At 37.4% G+C, this 21,615-nt stretch overlaps 1 protein-coding gene and 1 long non-coding RNA gene across 4 annotated transcripts in view; one reads left to right on the plus strand and one right to left on the minus strand.

The window, feature by feature from the left end:
- Positions 1-16,885, minus strand: part of plagl2 (pleiomorphic adenoma gene-like 2) — a 53,824-nt gene extending 36,939 nt beyond the window's left edge. For all 3 annotated transcript variants that reach the window (XM_004573435.5, XM_004573434.5, XM_004573433.5), the window contains exon 1: positions 16,654-16,885. The gene's annotated coding sequence lies outside the window, so the exon portion shown is untranslated. The remainder of the gene's footprint in view (positions 1-16,653) is intronic.
- Positions 16,886-18,293: 1,408 nt separating this feature from the next.
- LOC101484969 (uncharacterized) lies at positions 18,294-21,134 on the plus strand. The gene is made up of 3 exons (XR_001167236.2): positions 18,294-18,467; positions 20,631-20,714; positions 20,923-21,134. It is a non-coding gene; the product is annotated as an uncharacterized LOC101484969 (long non-coding RNA).
- Positions 21,135-21,615: the final 481 nt, after the last annotated feature.

Genomic DNA, 21,615 nt, shown 5'->3' on the forward strand with positions numbered 1-21,615 from the left:
TTGGGTCTTAGGAGGATTTTTTTAGTTTCCCGAAATACAAACTGCATGAGACCAAATGGGATTTTACTTTTAGCTGTAGTGAATTTAATCCCATTTTTTTAAGGTTATTAGGTAAATATTCATCACTTTTAAATGAGTATTATTAATAGTTGTATAAAAGTCTTAGCAGTTTTAGAGCTGATAGTCATACCATCATACTGCACGGAAATTAACTGCAATTCAGGCAAACGTGCCGAAAGAAGCTTTTTCCACAAAGTTTGCAATGAGTTGGAGTGAACGAAGCTAAAGGACTAAAACAATTATTTACATCTGCTTACAGACAATAGAAGCCCAACTATTTTACTTTAGTTTCATAAATACACGTAAGTAATCTGGAATGAAACAAAACAACAACCATGATTATTTTAGCCATCAGCTATATCTAAATTTTTTCACTTAGTTAGCAAACATGTAATTATTGAATTTGCAAACATTGAAAATATGTATTTCAAAAGTGATTGCCTTGAAATTAAAATACATAAATTTATGGAAAAAAGAGGTGGCTGGGTCTCTTATACAAGAATCAGGCCCAGAGTAACAGGTGGTTTGTTTGCTTTTTTTTTTTATATTGGCCATCTTGCATGGGTATCTGCCAGTCACTTCTAGTCTTGAGCCTTGACTACATGAAATCTGTGAATGGAGACAGGAGCAGTAAGCAATGGATCAAGCACCTGCAACTGGCAGGTCAATCAAGAGTCGAGTCAATCAAAACCAAAAGTGGCACTTGAAGGCAACCAAGGGTCTTTCCATAGGTCCACATACTGAAAATGTTTATGTCTTTTACTTCCTCTAGACAGATCTTGATGATCAAAGGTCACCTTTCTGCCATCTCGGCCTTTTGGCAACAGTTGAAATTTCACCACTTAAATGAACTTATTCATAACAGAACACAAAACAAGCACTTCATGGCAAAAATTAATCCCAAAAAAATAGCAGATGTAGTATAAGACACTAATGCATGCTGGCTAGTCAGTTAAGGATTTATGACAAACTCTTACATAGACAGAAGCATAGTCAGACCACAAGTGAAACTTTAATGTGTGTATAAAAAGTGGTTGGTTGTGGTGACTGTAAATGACCCAGATTATTTGTTTATTTGATATTTTTTCAAACACTTAAATCCCTGAACAAATTATACCTTATAATATAGATTAGACTCTTATTTTGAAATTCGGAACGGGCAACTTCCGGGAAGGAAGATCGAACTGCTACTGCTTGCCACAGAAAAGGTTAATGAGAAACTTATTGTTTTCCATCCATCTTTAAATTAGCATCTAGCTGGAAGGCGAACAGGTATGTTTGTGTATTGTACTTGTTGTTTAAATTTCGGACAATTTGTAAATGTATTACTTGATTGTTAACAAGTTTCTGAGTGATCTAGCAGGCTGATCCTGTGCCTTTTCTGTGAATTATGGTCCATCCGTAATGATCATTGAGTGCATCGTCTGAATAAAGTCTGGCTGGAATGCTACAGTGACTGAAGGCTATTGATATCAAGAGGCTGTGCAAGAAATTCTGTAGAAAAGTTGTTCATAATGAATTTCTTACAGTCATACAAAAGTTGAAACAAAAAAAAGTAAATGCAGATAGCTAGCTAAATAGATACACAGATGTCCTTTCTATCGAAATAGAAGCTGGTGCCAGTGTCACTGCACATCATTCTCTCTCAATGAAATTGTGAGCATCCACTTTTAAGCTGCCCAAGTCAACCCATATGGAGAAGAAATAGAAAAAAACTTATAAAAGACTTGCATCAGATTTGGCTTACTTCATATAGTGAATCATATAAGGCTTATATGATTTACTCATGAAAGTTGGCACTTTCTCATTACTTTCATATATTGTTTTAATAAGTATCCAAAACATACAAGTTTCATTTATATAATTTTTCAAGGGATTTTATATCTGTTTTCACTCTTGTATGCTTTTCAAACAAGTTCCACACAAGACAGATACAAACTTTATAAGATTTATATCTTTTCCATATGGGAAGTGACTTGGCGTTCTTGAATATTCAGAAGTCTTTGGGCAGCATTCTCAAATTTGTTATATGTCTTTAGAAATATCCAAACTTTTTGGCAACCCTAAAACTGTCAAACACTCTGTGGTTGAAAGGTTTCAACTTAGATCAATAAGATGAGTCACTTTGAAATCTAGTGCTTGCTTTCACTTCTGTTTTGTCATAGAGTTTTTCTATATCACCCTGGTAACCTGACAGCAGTGGATGGATGCACAGGCCTGAGGACATTTTGAGTTAATAGATACGTACAGTATACACACACACACACACACACACACACAAAGAGATTCACTCGCTGGTAAAATGAGACCATCCAACCAAACCAGCAGGGTGAAGAAGAGGCCGATGATGTGACCGGATTGGCCAGGCCACACTGGAACAGGGAGGAGATGAGATTGGGGGGGGGGGGGGGGGGGGGGGACAAAAAGGGAGGAGGGGGTGAGTAGCAGGGAGCAAGGCAGTATCACGTGACCGAGTCCAGCAGAGAGTATTATAATAGGCCCCCTCTCGGAGCAGAGAGGCAGAGGCTGGATGTGAACCAAAATCCCTCTACCACACACAGGCTGGCCATTGTTGGCTATTCAGTGGACTCCATCTCGGGGCACTTTATCATTCAATTAGGACAGCTTTCACACTGCACACCACAGAAAAGAGGCCTTCAATCAAACTGAAAACTTCACACTGGCCCTGGAGGGGAGGCAGAAAGGGGACTCGCAGTTGTCACCCCACTTTCATTTTTCCAACTTGTTGTTGTCGTCGTTCACCAAGGCCTTGAGAGGAGAGAGAGAGAGCAAGAGAGAGAGAATAGATGGAGAGATGTGAGGAAAAGAGGAGGACAGCAGAGGAAGTACCATTACATGTTTGGTACCACGTGTGTGTTTATGAAGCTGATGGAATGCATCTAAGTGGGTGAGGGGTTAAATTTGGTAAGTGGTCGTGGAGGAGGGGGAGAGACAGCGAAAGAGTGAACAGAGAGGGGGAAAATTCAAAGCTCGGCAAAGAGAATGGCACAAAAGAGTATACTTGAAGGAAATAATGGGAAGTATGTTTGGGGGGGGGGGGGGGGGTAGGAGCTCACCAACTGATCAAAACACAGCGTGAAGAGCGAGAGGTACGAGGGGAGAGGAAGGGAGTAAGCAGACTGATAAACAAGTTAGTGAAGGAAGCAGAAAAGCTACCAGGCGATGAAGACTGGAGGAAGGACACATCTGCACCGTAATACACCAAATGACAATAACTGTTTGGCTTAATATCTAAAGTCTAAACTTAAACATTTTCCTTTGGCATACCCAAGTGACATATTATTATAGACGATCTTAGTTCCCTCAATTTTTATTAAGACATGACTCAAAATAATGTAACTCAACTATCACTATTTATTTTATGAGGTAACAGGTTGTCTTAAGGCACACTGTAAACCTAAGCGCTAAAATAATGTGCAATTGCATTATCGCGTTTGCCTAAAGTAATTAAATTAAATATAATCTATTATTTATTATTATTGGTATTACTATTATTATTATTATTATCCTTAATAATTTTTATAGGTATTTCAACTATAACTAAAATATTACAAATATTACATAACAGGTAATTAAATATTTGAATTCTCTAAGCTTTTGACTTTTGAATTTGTTGCTCTAATTTTTGAGTTCTTTTCCAGCTCAAATAATTTAGCCAAAAAGTGTTTCACTATTAGGTGAGCATACTGTCCACAAGGCTTACCTGCGTATTACTTTGCGTGACAACATTCTACAGCTACTGGTCCAATAACAAAGGTTTATCTCAACCTCCTCCTAATTACGTCTTTCCCTCACGCCCAACCGGTCGCGGCAGATGCCCGCCCCTCCCTGAGCCTGGTTCTGCTGGAGATTTCTTCCTGTTCAAAGGAAGTTTTTCCTTCCCACTGTCCCCAAATGCTTGCTCAAAGAAGGTCATCTGATTGTTGGGGTTTTCTTTGTATTATTGTAGGGTTACAATATACAATATAAAGTGCCTTGAGGTGACTCTTGTTGTGATTTGGTGCTATATAAATAAAAGCAAAATTGAACTGAATTACTTACAGTTATCTCCTCACACTTATATACCACTCTTCTAGTCTTACTAACCACTTAAAGCATTTTAGATAATAAATCACATATAACCATAAATTCATACAGCATTTTATCCTGTAAACTGTAAGCACTTTATCTGTCACATCCACACCCACTGTAGATTCACTAGTGACCCAACATGCATGTCTCTGGACTATAAGATGCCACCAATCAATAAGTTACAAATCAATGTTATATATCAATCAAGATCTTAATATGCATTGTTTACTGTGCGCTTGCAATGTGGCAGCACAATTAGAACTGGTGCTCTCCTTTAATAGTACTTCATTAATACAGTCTACTTTAAAAGTCTTAATCTACAAGTCTACAAATGTTAATTGTTCTTAATTACACATATGTCCCCTCTAAAGTGAAGCCTTGCTCATAACTTATTCATAGTAGTTTGACACTTAATAACATGCCCAGGTTCCTTAAAGCAGCCTTTTAGATCCATTGTAGTACACAGAGCCTGCAGTCACGAGACCCTATTTCTAATGAGCGACCTTAAAAAAAATGGACATGTATTGAGACACAACAGATTTTTATCCCATCTAGTAAAACACAAAGATTTTCAACCATACAGCTAGATAGTTGTTATTTTAATAAAAGGGAGTGATGTATTTTAACTACATTACAAAGGTCAGAAAAGAGCTTCATGTGTTGCTCCTTTCAAGCAGTATAGAGTTAATTAGTGTTACAACTGATTGAGCCAAACTTTATGAAGTATAAAAATTGTTTTTATAAATAGCTAGGGTAGCTTAGCAGAGTAGCCTTTGGTCTCATGTGGTTTAAGTTCACATGGTTAAATCACACGTTTTGTTTTATTAAAAATTAATCCATGGTACTGATAGCAACACATTAGATGCAGATTCTGTATTTTTTCCTTGCGTTCTTTTAAAAATAGAGAGCATTATCTTGCTAATCAGGTTTTCAGCTATTTTTAATATTATTCATATTAACATTAATAACAGGACTACTATTATTAAAAAACATTAAACAAGTTTAATTTTAGGGTTTTACAGAGCATATATTTACTTAACGTTTTCAAAAAGTGAAGTAATAATTTACTCTACTGAACAAACGATGAAGTAAATAAATGCAAATACAAGGGCATTTTATAGCATTATATTTGTAGTATTTTATTATCACTGTCTTACTGAAACAGAGTTGGCCCAAAATGAGTTCCTGCCCCAGAGCAAAATGTTTATCTGGCCATGCTTAAACTTGATCTATTCAGATTATTTTGAGCATTATATTTTTTATTCTTGGACTCTACAAGAATAGCTTTGCATGATTCACAGTTTAAAATAGTACCTATTTATCTTGTACTGGGCCTTGGTGCTGTTCATTCAACTCAGTGAAAAGTGCTGTTTTATCTTATCTGTTGTATATAAAACTAATACTAATAGAGAAATAACAGTTTCCACCTCCCCCTTTACCAAACCTTTTTTTAATGGTGCAATGTAATGATGATAACATGATGTAATGATATACTTACTCAAAGATACCTTAAAGATATTTCCCCTGCAGTATCTCTATATATTGATGCTACTGCGTCCTTTTATGTACAGCTTATAAACAAATACATTTATATTTCAGTGACACCGCCACATACTTTTCAACTTTGTGCGTACTTTGCTTTATACATCACAGCAGTTTTACACTGTGGTGATGCACATTTTTGAATAAGAAATGCAAGTATTTTGTCCACCAATGAATTCACTACAGAGAATCTGTTGGTTAAGTAGTTACTGTAAAATGAAAGCAACCACATTGTAGAGGCACAGATAAACATTGAGTACTTGCAGGCAGAAAGTAAGTCCTACATGAGTCATGTTCCCAGTGTTTAAAATCAGAAGTGCATAGGTACGAGCTGATGATGCGCCTCTTTTTCTCCATGCTCAAAGTCATCACTCACTTCAGCTGGCACAAGCAGCAGAGAAACTTACTTCTACTGAGGGAGCTGAAGGTTTTGCCTGGCAATACTTAGCAAGCACTGGATTGTTGAGTAGGGTGGGTGGCACAGGCCACCATTATTAAAAAAAACATTATTAAAATCACTTCAGAGAAAAGAAGAAGCACTGTGTCATCAGACAGTGTGGCTACATTCCTCTTTTTCCTGAGGATGACTCAGGAGCGGCGCACTCATGTATCAGTACTACTGTAGCCGAATGTGTGTGCGAAAGAGAAAGGGGAGGGCGTGTGTGAGTCAGGAGTGTGTGTGTGACTGCATTTCATTCGACATCAGGTCCATATTCCAGATATTACTGTAAAATACACATACGCATAATTCTGTTCTGAGTCACGTGTTGATCCTAAACAACTCTCTGACATACTTCAGTGAGCGTGCGCGCGCTAGATGGTCCGGTACTGGAGCAGTCCTCGGCTACAGCTCACCACAGCAGCGCACCACAATACTTCCACTTTTGGCTCAGATTGAAAACTTTGCACGTGAACAGATGATATTAGGAATGCTGATGATCACGAACACATCACATTATTGGCACATTCACGGAAAAAAATATTGAAATTTAACAAAATCTGGATAGAATTATAGTGAAGAGAAAAGAATAAAAACACTTCAAAGGTTCTACGTTCCCTGTTGTTGGACAACATTCTTCTTTTTAGAAAACCTGTTCCCGATTACAATTATTAGACAATACAAAAATTAGAGAAAAGGGCTACAATTTTCACATGCAAAAATTAAAATTCCAAAAATTTTAATATTTAGAGTTGAAACTATTTATATTGTAACTTTTTATGATCTCAACGTGCCATTTTAAACATGTTTTGAGGACTGACAAAGTTATTAATCAACTATTTGTAGCCCTAAAAATAATTAAATATGTTTGGCTGTAAAAGTTTGTTCCATCAAACTTTTAATAATAATTCAATCACCAGACAACCAGCCTGTAACAGATTGCAGAATTGTTTGTATTTTGTATTGACAGATTTGAAAAATAATAATAATATAATTAAAAATCACTAGTTGTAGCTTCTCTTATGTAAATATTTGTTATGTGCCAGTGCACTGAATGAATCTGGGTTCTGCACTGCTGGTACAAACAAAAACGTTTTCTTCGTTGTTTTAAACAAGAACTGAAAATAATCCCCATCTGCAGCCTAAACCTCTAGCAAGAAACCTATATAAATGCCAATCAGACATCAGGCATTTCATTAAAAGGAAAAACACCCAAAATGCTCTTTTACAATGACAAGTGTGCGTGAAGTGAATTAAAAGAGTTAATGCTCAAACAGAAAAGTCATTAATAAAATATAAATAACTATTAAGAAAAAAAACACACAAAAACTTGTGTTTTAAACAGTCGTAACATGTTATGAACTGAACTATTATTCACTTGCTTGAAAGAATGAATTTCAGTGATAATGAAAATAAAAATTATGATTTCAATGAATTCATAGACACCAAAAACATAAAAAGAGTGTATTCTGTTTTGGGGGGGTTTTTCATGGCAGAAATGCACAACTGAGGTCATCTTTGAAACTAGCTGCAAGGATAATGTCAGCTAAAATCAACAGCAATTTGTTTTTTGTCTTGTTTTCTTTCTTCTTCTTCTTTTTTTTTAAAAAAAGTGCTGCTCTGAAGGACAGTCAGTTTATGCAGATGCTTCTAAAATATTTTATCTTCCCTAAATTGGACCTGATTTTTTTTTTTTGCTTCCTATGGTACCTCCTAAGGTAAAAAACAAAAAAAGAAATGCCAAAAGGTTAATAGCTACATGTATAGTCATAAAAAATAAGCAATTGTATTTTGTTTTTAAAAAAAGAAGACAAAAACTCACCAAATAACAACTGTTCAAGTATATCTTAGCAAAACCTAAAAAAGCTTGACAGGCCTTTGAAGCTCTACTTGTACTAAGAGTCGTATATATATAAAATATATTCAAATATATGTATATAAAAATAAAGGCTTTTTTTAGATTTTACAAAGCTCAAAGTGAATCTCACAGAATCATTTACATAAACTGTAAATGTAGCATACCCAGTTAACTACAATTTACAACAGCAAACCAAATTGTATGTCCTGACCATATTAGTCAAAGGGAGATGGGTTTAATTATAATAATTTTCTAGTAATAGATTTGAATCCACCCTGGGTGTCATTTTTTCAGCAACTCCAATTGAAGTTACTGCTCACCTATTACAGAAACTTTCTTCAGTAATGTAAATCATGACTGGCACAAATTCCTGCTATTTTAAGAACAGTGCCTGGCTTTTAGTTTTCTGGTTTAGCGTATTTGCTTTCTTTTTTTCATGTTATTTTTAAAACTAGTTTCAAATGTATGAAACTAGTAAGGCACCCGTGGATAAATCATAAGAATGTCAAAGTCTCTTTTTGTTATACTTCAGCATAAATTTATGAGTTTGTAGCAGAGGTCTAATCCTACCCCTTCTCTGTTACATTTAGGGTAGTTTAAAAAGCCGTAATGTAATACTGGAACTTAGCAGTTCAGTGCAATACAAGAAAAATGCAATTTCCTTACTATCATGCCTTTTAATGGCTCCGTAGCTGGTAAGAATGCTGATGTTTACCTTACCAGATAAGCAATACAAATAATAAAAGATTACCAGGAAAGTTGAGTTAATTTAGAAATGTACCAATACACTGGACGACCATTAGTATAAGTAGAAACTCACCTTCCAAAGTTCAGATCACCTGACTTGAATTCAACCAATGGCAATCACTAATGTTTATCCATTGTAGAAATTTAGCACTGGCCAAAAAGAAAAATCCCTATCACAAACGGGAAACTTTAAAAAGTACATTAAAAAACAATATTGCTGTCTGCATCAGCTATAAGACAACCAACAGATTGATAGTTAACAAAATAGCTACCATCAATCCATCCATTTTACTCTGTGTGTGCTAAATGGACTATTTAGCACACACTATATAAGCTATATAAGCGCTTTTGTATTTTTTTTTCTATCCTTAAGTACCTTTCTAGCTAACATTCACACACATTCAGACATGTAGACCCTGCTTCACCTCCTACACTACAGCCACCCCGTATCGAATTAATGCCGCATCTCGCAGCCCTTGAGCTGTCATGGGGTTAAAAGCAATGTACACCCTGAATAGGTCACCAGCAACGACAGCTAAAATCTGTTAGGTATATCAATGGTTGTTTTTGTAAGAAATGAGAGTCCCAACTTTGTATACTACTAACTATGATCAAAAAAAATGCAAAAACGTTTGTTAGTCCTGTCCTTTTAAAAACAAATCTCTCCATTCAGTATCTATCTTTAAATTTGTCACACCATTTATTTGATAATATCACCTAACAGTCAAGATGTTTGCTAACTCATTGAAACAGTAAAAGCCAGGTTATAGCATCATGCTCACATGATTATCTGAGTAGACTGTTCTTTTACATTTCACATCCTCTCCCCTAATCTCTAATCTCTAGGTTCTCTTTACTTTTTTATGTTACTAACACAAAAACGATTTAAAAAAAAACAAAAAAAAAAACAGCTCCTTTCTTGGTGTCAAGAGGTCAGCATCAAGTTTTCTAGGTAGGAATGTGTCCATGAACCCCCAGTGGTATATGCACAGAAGCTTGTTCAAGTCTGTTTTGAGTTTACAGAAACCATGAATTGACCTTAACTAAAGGGGGTTTGGGCATAGTGAATGATCAGTTAAGATGGACCAACTGTTTCCAACAATATTTAACATAAGTCCATGACAAATGGGAAATCTCCATCTGTTGTTGTCATGTGGTGGCATAAATCAATAGTAGATGAACAGGGTGAGGTGTGAGCTGTATTGCCTGTAGTAAAATCGCATGACATTTTTTACATTTCATCCCCCTTCTGCTCCTTTGTCCTTTCACCTACCAAACTCCACCTGACCAGATGTAAATTTTTCAGTCTTTCACTGCAAACTATTTCATACTTGTGTTTATTTCCAACTGTTCCCCTCTTTTACTTGGTCTGCAGTGGATCATCCTTGGAACCAACAGGCCTTCTACTATTCTCGAGTCGGTCAGTGCCTAAGGTTAAGTACAAGTCTATCAGTGCCTGAGAGACGACCCCCTAAACCAATGCTGTGTTTACTGGAGAGAGACGAGCCTATTAATAAATCTGTTGCAGACAGCCTGGCGGAAGTGGCCTGGGGCTGTAAACTCAGTCTGTGAGAGAAGGATGGATGAAGGGCAAAAGAGAGGGGGAAAAGGTGGACAAACTCTTTGAAAAAAAGAAAAGCAAGAACAATAAAAAGCAAAAGAGAGAGGATGGAAAGAAATGAGGATGTATGGAATTGGAGAAAGGGGGAAGGACTAGAGGTAAATGAGGGAGAGGAAAGAGGGTGTGTATGTGTGTGTTTTGTGTGGTGTAAACCATGGGTGCTTTTTGATGGATGAATCTAGGTTCTGAAAAGCCACAGCTGCCCTGTTCTTCCTAGAAAAAGATCCATGAGGAAAAGTGGCAGTATGTGGTTCAAGCATCTCGCATCCTCATACTATTTCTGACTAGCATACTGCAGCACCCATCAGAATGTGCCTGGGTCTGAAAAACCTCTGCAAGAGTGAGTAAATGAGAGCATGTGTGCCTGTATTATTAACTTTGTGCCTATGCATAGTAAAAATGACAATGTGAGGGTTCTTTTGTTGTTGTTGGGTTTTGGGTTTGTTTGTTTTTTACTTTAATTAGTCTTGTAAATATCTGTGCATATGTGAGACTTTATGTGCCTATGTAAGCTCCTCCACTCATTTGTATGCCTGTTTTCAATCAGTGTATTATACAGCAAAACATCTTTTTCTCTCTGTCATAGCTGCCAGGCTAAATGTTGTAAATGTACATAGAGTTGTATTTAGTAAAAATTGGGATAAAGATTGCTGTTTGGGACATATTTATGCACCCAGCAATATTAGTCCCCAATGCCTAAACCTACTAGCTTACTTCTTAGCCTTTAACATCATGTGAACTTAGTAAAAACCATCTAAATTATATATGACTTCAACATGGGTTCTGTCCATATACATGGTGTTAAGAATATCTGGTCAAATTAATTAATTAATAATCTTCCACACTAAAAAGTCATAAACTCAGCATACAGACTTAATAGTAAGGTCAGTCAACTTTAGCTAATATTACCCACCAGTTACCAGCCACATTTAGCTAAAGCAGCAGTTCCACTGGTATTGTTATTATAACGATAATGTTATGATTATGATGCACACGAACAAAAAGTCAGCAAAAAGTTTCAGTAATATTTTCCTTGTTCTATGTATTCAAACTTTGGTAATGTTACCTGACATTAGCATTGGTATACATTAGCTATGGTATTAGCTATGGTAGGCTAGCCATCACATTGCTATCTATACAGCAAAACTAAAGCAAAACAATTCCATCCAACAAACCTCTGATTTGTAATTTTATATATTTTATTTATTGTTTACTCTATTTAATTTGTAAAATATGTGTACACACACACACACACACACACACGTAGAAAAATATTTAGTATACACATCCAGAAATGCATATACTATTATATATTGTACATATATTTATTAGTTTCAGATGTAGCCATTGAGTATGTAATACTTGGACTTCAGACTACAAGTTAGACTTGATTGTCAGGCTTCATGGGACAATAAAGCTAAACTTTTTGGATTCTACAAAGCTGCTTTTATTAATTTAGCAAAAAAAATTACTAATTTCATAATAACGGTAATAAAGAAGTTGCACACCCAATTTTCCTAAATAAAATAAATACAGTCTAATACTGGAAAAAATTGTGATTAAAACCAGTGAAAATCATCAAGAATAAAATTAAGCTTTTGAAAATATTCACTTATTTTAATCAAAGTATTAGCCAGTATTTTTTCCAGTCTTGACATTTATAAGTATTTCATAACATTTAGTAGTATGGCAGTTTGTAGCTCTTGGTAGGAAAAACAAATTACTGCTGATTTTTTTTTTTTTTCTTTGACCACATTACCACTCAATATCAGACCCACATTCTGAGCTACAGATTTATCCTTTTGCTTTTCTATTTCTTGCTCCCTTGTTCAGTCTTTCTCAGAATTCATAACTTCTTTCTGCTTTCACACCCAACATACAGCTCTCAGCCCTCTCTCACACAATAGCCTGAAAGCGGAGCAGCTAATGTGTGAAGCCTCACATATTGCAAATAAATTAAATGAAATATCTGTTTACCTGCTAGTCCCATGCAGTGTTCAGTGTAATGTGTTTCTGTAATCACATTAAATTTTTCAGTAACACAGTGACATGTTAGTTACAATTATGTTGTGACATTGTTTTACAAAGATTCTTTAGTTGTTTGCACACCAGGCAGACAGAAAGAAAAAAGCATCAAGTTAACATGTTTTCTTTTTTCCTGTGCACTTGCCCTACTATTAGCTGATTTCTGTCTATATGAAGAAAAGAGGAAAAATGTGGTGTGGAGCTTTTAGGCAGTAGAAATATGGACATTAATTTTACTTTTATTCCATAAAAGGACAAAAGCACGATGGTGAAATGCAAACTGTATCAAGACAAATACAACCGCACTGTGCTAACACAAGGTGGACTCTTTGCAAACATCTGCACAGACAGCATACTAACAGAAAGCTAGCCAAGAGCCCAGAATTATTTTAAAGCTGAGGGCTTGCTGACTCTAGTCCTGCAGCCAGAGCTTGATTTTCAACAGGTAACAAAAACAGTGATGAGCAGTCAGGCTTGCACCATTGTAGCCTTCATTTCTACCTGTTCGTGTTTCTGCAGTTGCATCACTGTGAAGCCTCTTTGATCTCAATTTTAAAACTAAAAGATATGGATTATAATAATAGCCTATGGTTTATATAGATAATTATACGATAATGTGTTTAAGGTCATTTTACAGAGTAACACAAAAGTAATGTATCAAATAGGGTAACGAATTACATTCTCCGGCAGGTCATTAAGAAACAAATTGCATTACTTTTAGGAAAAGTATCAAATAATGTGTAAAGTATTACTTGTTTTCAGTAAAAACCTGTACATTGATCCCATGACACCAAATGTACTTACGTCCACACACTCTTGTACGGACGCTGCCCAGTGTTTACACATGCACACACTTAACAGCTCTGGCAATGCCCTGTATTCTGTTGCAGTTCTCAGGTTCCCAGTGCCACTCCTGAGAAAGTAACACATAGTACAGTTTTCCTACAGCCTGTCAGCAAGCAGCATCCATTCTACCATGAACCCAGTGTCCCTTTCTCCCTCACCCACCCCCTCCAACCCCATCCCATCCGTGCCTCTAGAAGGTGAAAAAGTACAAAGCAAGGGATCAGAGCTTTTCCGATTCTTCCCTGGTTATTAACTACCATTTGTCCCCTCAGAGGGCTGTCCCTCCCATTAACCCAACTGATGCTCTTTTCTCATGGTAATCAGCCTGCTGTTGCTGCTGCTGCCACCGCCGTCGCTGCCGCCACCACCTCTGCTGCCACCACCGCTGCTGCCCGAAGAGGTGCAAGGAATTGTGAGGGGGATTTTCAGAAGAGAAGACCTCCCTTGGACTCAAAAAACAGCAATCTCTCACTCACACACACTAAAATGGAGCGCAGACGCACACTTGCACACACACACATCTTCCAAACAGGCAAGTGTGTGTGCTCTCACAGGCACCCACGTTCGCTCAATCATAAAGGCAAACATGAAACGTGCTGCCTCTCGACCACAGGGCATGGAAGTAATGTAAGGCAATGCATGGAAGTTAATGAGAAGAAGCTGGCTCAGTGGACTCAAGCAAAGACTGTGCTCAACTGAACAGAGCAGATCTGAAAGCTCAGGCAGCAGAATAACATGAATCATTAGATGGTTATGTCTGAGGAAAAAATATAAAGTAGGAGTACTGGAGTCTTGGAGTTTCTTGAGGGTTTTTTGTGCTTTAGAGTACACATAATCATTCTGAAAACACACATACTGATGGGAATTAGCGTGAGCTTCTGTGAATTTGTGGGGGAAAATACTATTATATTCAAATACCTTTGTTTTCATATATCATGTCACTGCATGTAAAAAAATAAAGCAGTCATCTTCTTCAACGCTCCACGTGTGAGAATTGAAATCTGGCTAATGCTCCATGGGGCGGATCCATCGTCAGCCGAACGCTTGTAGTGAGAGAGCAGCAAACATCAACACATGGGTCTCAACTTGCAGAGCGACCAGCAAAGGCATTGTCTCGTGACAACCTCACTTCCATTTCCTTATTATGTAGCTGGAGGCCTTGATGGTACATGCTTGGCTCAGACATGTAGGCGTGAAGTTGAAGGGAAAAACCTACCTAAAGTTCATTACATGCTGATCTGAATTTAGCCTTTTTAGCTACCTTTTATACCTGAAATGTGAGTATGACTTTTCTGACTGGTAGTCCAGCTATATCACATTATTCATATGAACTATAACAAAATGTTTGACTTGATTTATAGCTGCATGCACTGAAATTGTGTTTGTGGATTTAGTAGCAAGCAAAATATGAATTTGACCTTGAACCATTAGGCAGAAGTTATCTTCAGTTCGAAAACTTTATTGATCCCAGTAAAATAAATGAATTGACATCTTACTAAGTGACTCATCACATCATTTTCTACACAAATCAGCAGGATAACAAGGCAAGATTTATCGATATCAGTCGCTGATATTTATCTTTAATTGCACATCATTTTTGTACTCACTAGATGCACAAATATTGTGTAATAAAAAGCTGAAAGACTAACAGAGATTAGCTTTGTTTTCAAATAAGATTACTTTGTGTCGCAAAAATAACAACAGAAACAAAATAAAAATACTGAAAAAATATCAGCTATCAATCGAATTGCTAATTTAAACATCAGCATCAGTCTAGAGTTTCACAACCTATGCATGTCTAATATGTAGTGTATGTATTTTCTTAATAACTCGCAAAATGGCTAATAGCTTCTAAAAACGAATGTGACACGTCATGTGGTATTTATCCTACATTAACTGAAAAATCAATCAATCATTTTTGAGCCTTTATGTTTGTGGAAGTAAGTTGATCTTTTGGTTGTTGTTTTTTTGCTTTTAGGTTACATTGATCATCAATGTCTGGAATGATTTCTATGTTTAAAATAACAATCTAGCCAACAGCAGATGCTGACACAAATGTCCACATTTCTGTTCTTGTTAACTGTCCTAAAGTACTTTCCTTTCCTCACAGTATCTTTGAACATTTCCACGCTGCTACAAATGATGGAAAACAACAACAATACACAGATATATCAACAGCTGATACTTATGTTGGCCGATGTACTTCCATATTGTCATTTTTAGTGTGCTCAAATGACGATGGATAACTTGGTAATGGAAAACCGTGTATGCGTGTAGTGGAATCTCCCACTGTGGATGTGCACTTTCCTGTACAATCACAGGATGTCTGCTTATAGTTTATAAGTGATGTCATGAAAACAACTTAAATATCCCAAAGTTCAGCCAGAGTTCATGCTTTATGCAGAACAGGGAAAAAGTTTGCTAATCTTGAAATGTAATATTGCTGCAATAACAATATGAAATGCAAATGAAAAACACCAGAATGCAACAATCTCCCAATAGGAGAAACAGCTTTCTGTTCAGTCCTCTGCAAAGCTGACTACTTTAGGGTTACTTCCACCGTTGTTTGTGCTCATTTCCTCCCTCCTGAATGACAGTAAATACGTAAAAAGCGTGCAGCCAAATCAGAAACAAGTGCACAAACTGAACCCCCACACTGTGACCCCAACCACCCCGGCTCTTTGGCAGGGTCTTGGTTGTTATTTACCCCCCTCTTTCAAGGAAAAGCGCACACTCTCCCAGCAAAACATCCGAACTGTGACATAAACCACAACCTAGTGGACGGCTCGATTCAGACAGCAACAATGGCTTCAAGGTTCAAGGAGGGCGACTGAATATCGGTCGCAAAACTTATTTAAAGAATCTGTGATGGGCATAAACATCCGTGCACGTTTCAGCAAATTTGTTTTTTCCCCTCTGGTCAACAAACACACGCAACAGGACGTTCTCTCGACCTCCCTCTCCCGTGCAGCGGCACTGCACACTTGATGAATGTTCGAAAATTGCTTAAAAATCACAAGATCGCCGAAAACTTGCAAAACTACATCAAACGTCAACAGCGAGGGGCCGCTGCACAAAGTGCGCCGTGTGGAACAACTTTACAGATTGCGTTTGCAACATAATCATCGAGCAAAAACAAGAAAACGTTTAAAAAAAACTGAGGAAGAAGACGAGGCAGAAGAGACGATCGCGTAATTATAAATTAAATACCCAGGCTTCTTACACGGTGCCACTAAAGAAAAAATAGCGCAAAGTCCGATCGTGCGACGGTAACAACACGTTCACAACAATTCAAGTGTCACTTAGAGACAACTGAGGGCTGATACGAGGCTCGGAAAGTTGTAGCAAAGGCACACATGCAGACGGGAGGACGTGAAGCCACAATATGAGCGCTTAGAGGAAAAAAACGAGCAGTTTACCCACCAGAAAGTTTCCAGCATCGCATTAGTCAATTTCACAAGGACTCCCGGTAGCCTCCCATCCCGGACCGGACCAAAAACCCGCTGTGGGAGAGCCCACGCCACCGCTCCACGCTCTTTTCTCCTCCCGATCTGTTGCTTGGATATTTTTTCCGATTTTTCCCAATAATTTTTCTATATTCGGGGCCTGAGAGTGTGTCTGGCTCTCCTCAGGCTGCAGCGGAGTTATGGGGCGGTAAGCATTATGGGAGTGTGACGTCAGGCCACTTTCACAAACTTTTTTTTTCTAACCAGCGACAGCTTTACTGGTTTTTCAGCAGCTTGCAGCCAGTCCTCCCAGTTAGCAGTACTAGTTTCAGTTATAACACCTGCAGCTTATCTTCACTCTGCGCATTGATTTTAAACAAGAAAACCTTTAAAACAATTAGAAAGATGTTTGAAAACAGAAGCTTCTACAATGTCTAAAATGCAGGCTGTGCCCAGACTTGAGTAAAGAGGGGAGGGCTTAGTTGTTAAGCTATGAATGCACTTGTTCGATGCTTTGCTTTTTCTTATTTTTATTTATCTTGTTTTTTTTAAGAAGCTCAACAATAATGAGGAAACCACTGATAATTTTAAAAAAAAAAAAAGAATTTTCTGTTTATTAAATGTAGTATTTGTTTATTTCAGCCTTTTTGCTGGAATAACTACGTCAATATTTAGCTACAATGGGAGTCTGCGTTTTAAGAACCATCAAGAACATAAGATTTCTCATAACGCCACTTCATCATCATTTCGCTATTGTTATTTATAATTGGGGGGGGGGGTGGGGGGGTGGATTCAACTTGAAAAACATTTTTACCCTTAAATGCGTTATAAAAAAAATACAAAACCACTTTATTGAAATTAATGTGCTGGTATAATTAAGGTGCTTTTTAAAGGTATCAGAAAGTGAAAACATGGCGCCAGATAACGAGTAGGAGTTCCAGCCCACAAGCTGGAATGTGGATGATCACCCCGGGTCCCCACGTGCTGAAGGCTACCGGTGGTTGGTGGTGGTGGTGGTGGTCCCGTTGCTCTCTCTCCCATCTTGTGTGTCCTTTGGGGAAGGGGGAGGGGAGAAGGGTGAAAGAATTACTTCCAGGGCACATCAACTCGTTTCCTCATCACCCTAACTGCCTCTCCGGCACCACTTCCCAGCCCCTCCACAGGCTGCCAACGGTCCCACCGCCGAGCCCGCAGGGTGAACGTGTTTGTGCACAGCGCCGGAGTGAGTGAAATGAGAAGGGGTGTCTTCAATAATGCGGCATTTAAGTTCTTATGTTCTATTTTCATACAAAAAAATAAAATAGTGTTTTTAAAGATCAATACATATATTTGTGTAATTTTTGAATTGCATAAATGATTCAACTTATTCCGAAGCCTTTGCATCATGTTGAAGTGCAAAATGCTTTTATTAAACAGAAACACATGATTCAAAATCTTGCATTTAGGTGCTGACTGGCCAGTGAACAATTAAAATAAAAAATACATCACCATGCAGAATGCACTTATCCTGTTATTCGGATTTTCATGGGCAATTAGTCTAAATTGAAAAATTTCCGACAGAACATGAAAGCATCAAAAGCCTTTCGGCTTGTTCAATAAAGGGGAGCGGGGCAGAAAGTGTTTGTTGTTCGGGGCTGCTGTGCTGCACAACTACAATAGACGTACCTACTACAACGGTGTGCTGGAAAGAGCTTGCGGAAATGATGATGACGATGATGATGCTTTTTGTTTCCCGAACCACTTTTTTCCCCCGTTTTTTAAAGAAGAAGCTGCTTATAATAAGCCTATATTGTAAGTTGTTGTCTCGGACCTAAATGTTACTCCACTGGATCGGACCGGATATCTGTACCTGACGTCGCAGACTCGTTTATGTAAAACAGACAGGCTAAAAACCTCTTTAAACACGAATAGTGTTGAGATGTTTTGTTTTCTGTTCGTTTGTTTGTTTTGTTTTTTGTTTTTCAAAGTTTACTTTAAAGAGTCAGGTCGGTTTTTTGTATTCAAGCAGACTTTTATTTGGGGGGGGGGGGGGGAGTTAAATATTTAACTGTTAGACAAATAAAAGCAGGTCTGTCAACACAAGATCTGTAGGAATTAAAATTTCTCACAACAATTAATAGAACAAACGCATATTCAATAAAACCACATTTGTATAATTATTTTAAAGATTTTTTCATTATTAAAACAATTAAGCAACTGATACTAATAAAATATTCAGACAAACATAGAAAGCTCAGATTTAAAAATAGACAAATAAGGAAGTTATAAATAACATAAGGAAGGAAATAATTGCATTTTTATACCCATTTTTTTCTATTCATATTGGACATTTTTATTCTTAAATTAAGCCTAGACGTTCCATGAATTAATCTCTGAATACCAAGTGTAACAATTTGAAACTGTCCAAAAGCAATGACAAGTATGTACTTTGGATGAAATTATGTACTTTCTTTTGAATGCCAAAAGAAAGTACATAATTCTTCATTAAAGTTTGTTTAATGAAGAATTCTCTTTAACCTGATGCTACAGTTGTAGAAATTATCTGTGGATATAATAATGGTTTTAATGCTTTGAATGTAAAAAACTAGGAAAATCTTCCATTTTTGGACAATTTAAACCCTCAAAGGCCAAGGGCCGCTGGTCATGAGGTAGGGAAGTTGTGAGAATTTTTTATCTCCCAAAAACTACAAATACTACACTCTAGGTAATATTCTCAGAATATTCAAGGATTTTCCAACCAGGCTGTTAATTAAAATTGCCTTAGTCTGATAAATATTTGTGGGAATTAGGCACTTCAGCTGGAGTTCAAGCACTTGTGACTTAAAACTAATTAGTGCCATTTTAAGAGGGCCCTATTTTCTTTACTTTAACCACTTAAGGAGCAGGTGTCTTAAAAAATTGATCTGTTTAAAAATGTAAATAAACATTAAATCAAACTGAATCTTTAAATATATAAAATTTAGGAAAAAATGTTAATTTTGGATTTAATTCCAGCAAAAAGGATTTTAAAAAAGGTGGTGAAAACCCAGGAAAACTGATGCTTTAAAGATCACTTCAAGAACCTATAGGTTACTTAATAACCACTAGGATATTCAAACAGGTTATTAACATGTGATTTGGTAGAAAAAGAATGTCCTAAAGAGGTTGGGTCTTCTTTAAGTTAAAAGTAGCAAAGGTTCATTACACAAAAAAATCTCATAAGCAAATAGTTTAACAATTAAAGAACAACATCTCGATGTAAAACATGAACAGCTGGTAGACTTCACCATGTGTAGTAACATTAAAAGACCCCAGAAAAACCCTAACAAAGTAATGCACTTGTATTTTTTAGTACATTTGCAGTCTTACTGAGCAAAACGCTTCAGATGACATTTTAACTAAACACACATATAAGCATTTTCTCAGCTTCACATTCACGGCCAATTCAGAATCAGCAACGTCTCTAACGAGCATGTGTCAGACTAACAGGAGGAAACCTCATGTAGGCACAGTGAGCGCCTGCACTCATAAGAGCACCAACAAGGGTTTGAATCAGGAACCATCTTGTTGTCAGGTGACAGCACACCACTGTATTGAAACAAAAAGACAACCCAAAAACAAAAATGAGGCAACACACCATGCCACTGTTGTAGCTTTTTCTGAAATGTGTTTCTGGCGTCAAAATAAAAAAGGATATTTCTCATAAGCAGTTTGCGTCGTCTTTGCACATTTATTTTCATTATATACAAAATTAACAGATTAACTGCATTCTGTGTTTGTGAACTTTTTGCAGACTGGGCTGTAGGACTTTCTTTGACATCAGCTGTATATTTTGCTACCATCAGTTGTACTTTCACAAAGATTATACATTACAGATTTTACCTGTGGTACGACTAATGTATGACTAAATTCAGCTGACCACGCTGCCTTTGGTGGGATCTGATGTAACCGCTTTGGTTGTTTTTCCCCCTGCAGCTTCTTCTGTTAGGATCCTATAAAGCAAACAGAAACTGGACAAGAATAGATGATAGAGAAACAGAAGGTCTGAAGATGGATGAGGTGAGGCAATTTCCTGGCATAAACAGTGAGATTTCTTTCATTATGCCTTTGTTTGTTTATTTGGATTACAGTGTGGTTTGCTGCAACCGCAGTCAGGTTGATTGCAGTTGTTGCGTGGTGGGCTGTTATTTACATCTGTGGAGCAATTTTTACTAACCTATGAAATGCCACAACATGACATCCTCTGATTCCTCTGTCTTTTTCTCAGCCCTGTAGACCATGCAGGAAAAGCCCTCACATGCACAGCAGCAGCCACCACTCCCCTGCATGTTTCTGGCTACCACACACCTAATCAGTCCTGATTAGATGCACTGTGAGGGACGAGGAAGCCAGAAGTTTCCTTTGAGAAGTTCTGATGACAGGACAGAAGAAAGCAATGGGCTCCCTTAAATAAAGCCTTCATCAGGCTCTGGGAAGAAACATGTGGCTCTGTTTATGGCAGGGTATACCAGTGTTCTGTTCTCCAACTGATCTTGCAGTGTCATCTTGATTTACCTCCTTCCTTTAGCACGCTTTACTTCACAGCTATTACTTTAACACCGTCAGCTTCATATAGACGCACGCTCAAGCTCCTCTGTAAGTACACATGCACCTCTAAACTTAACGTATTGTGGCAAGCACTCACACACCCATCTACACAAACCAAAGAGATCCAAAATCAGCATCAGCAAGCACAATAGCAATTAGTAAGGGGGACAATTTGTTCACATCTGGAGTGGATTTGCTTGCCACCAGAATACCCAGCAATCTCTTCTTTCAGGGTCTGGCACAGTGGGAAATGACTATGTGTGTTTTTATGTGTTTTGTTTAAAACAGATGGGCGGTTTACATTAGTGGGGATGGGTGATAAACAGCTTAGGAGGGATGGTGGGGAACCACCAGGACATCATTGTCCCGTCCA

Source organism: Maylandia zebra, linkage group LG20 (assembly GCF_041146795.1).
Source record: "Maylandia zebra isolate NMK-2024a linkage group LG20, Mzebra_GT3a, whole genome shotgun sequence".
In the NCBI taxonomy this organism is placed as follows: Eukaryota; Metazoa; Chordata; class Actinopteri; order Cichliformes; family Cichlidae; genus Maylandia; species Maylandia zebra.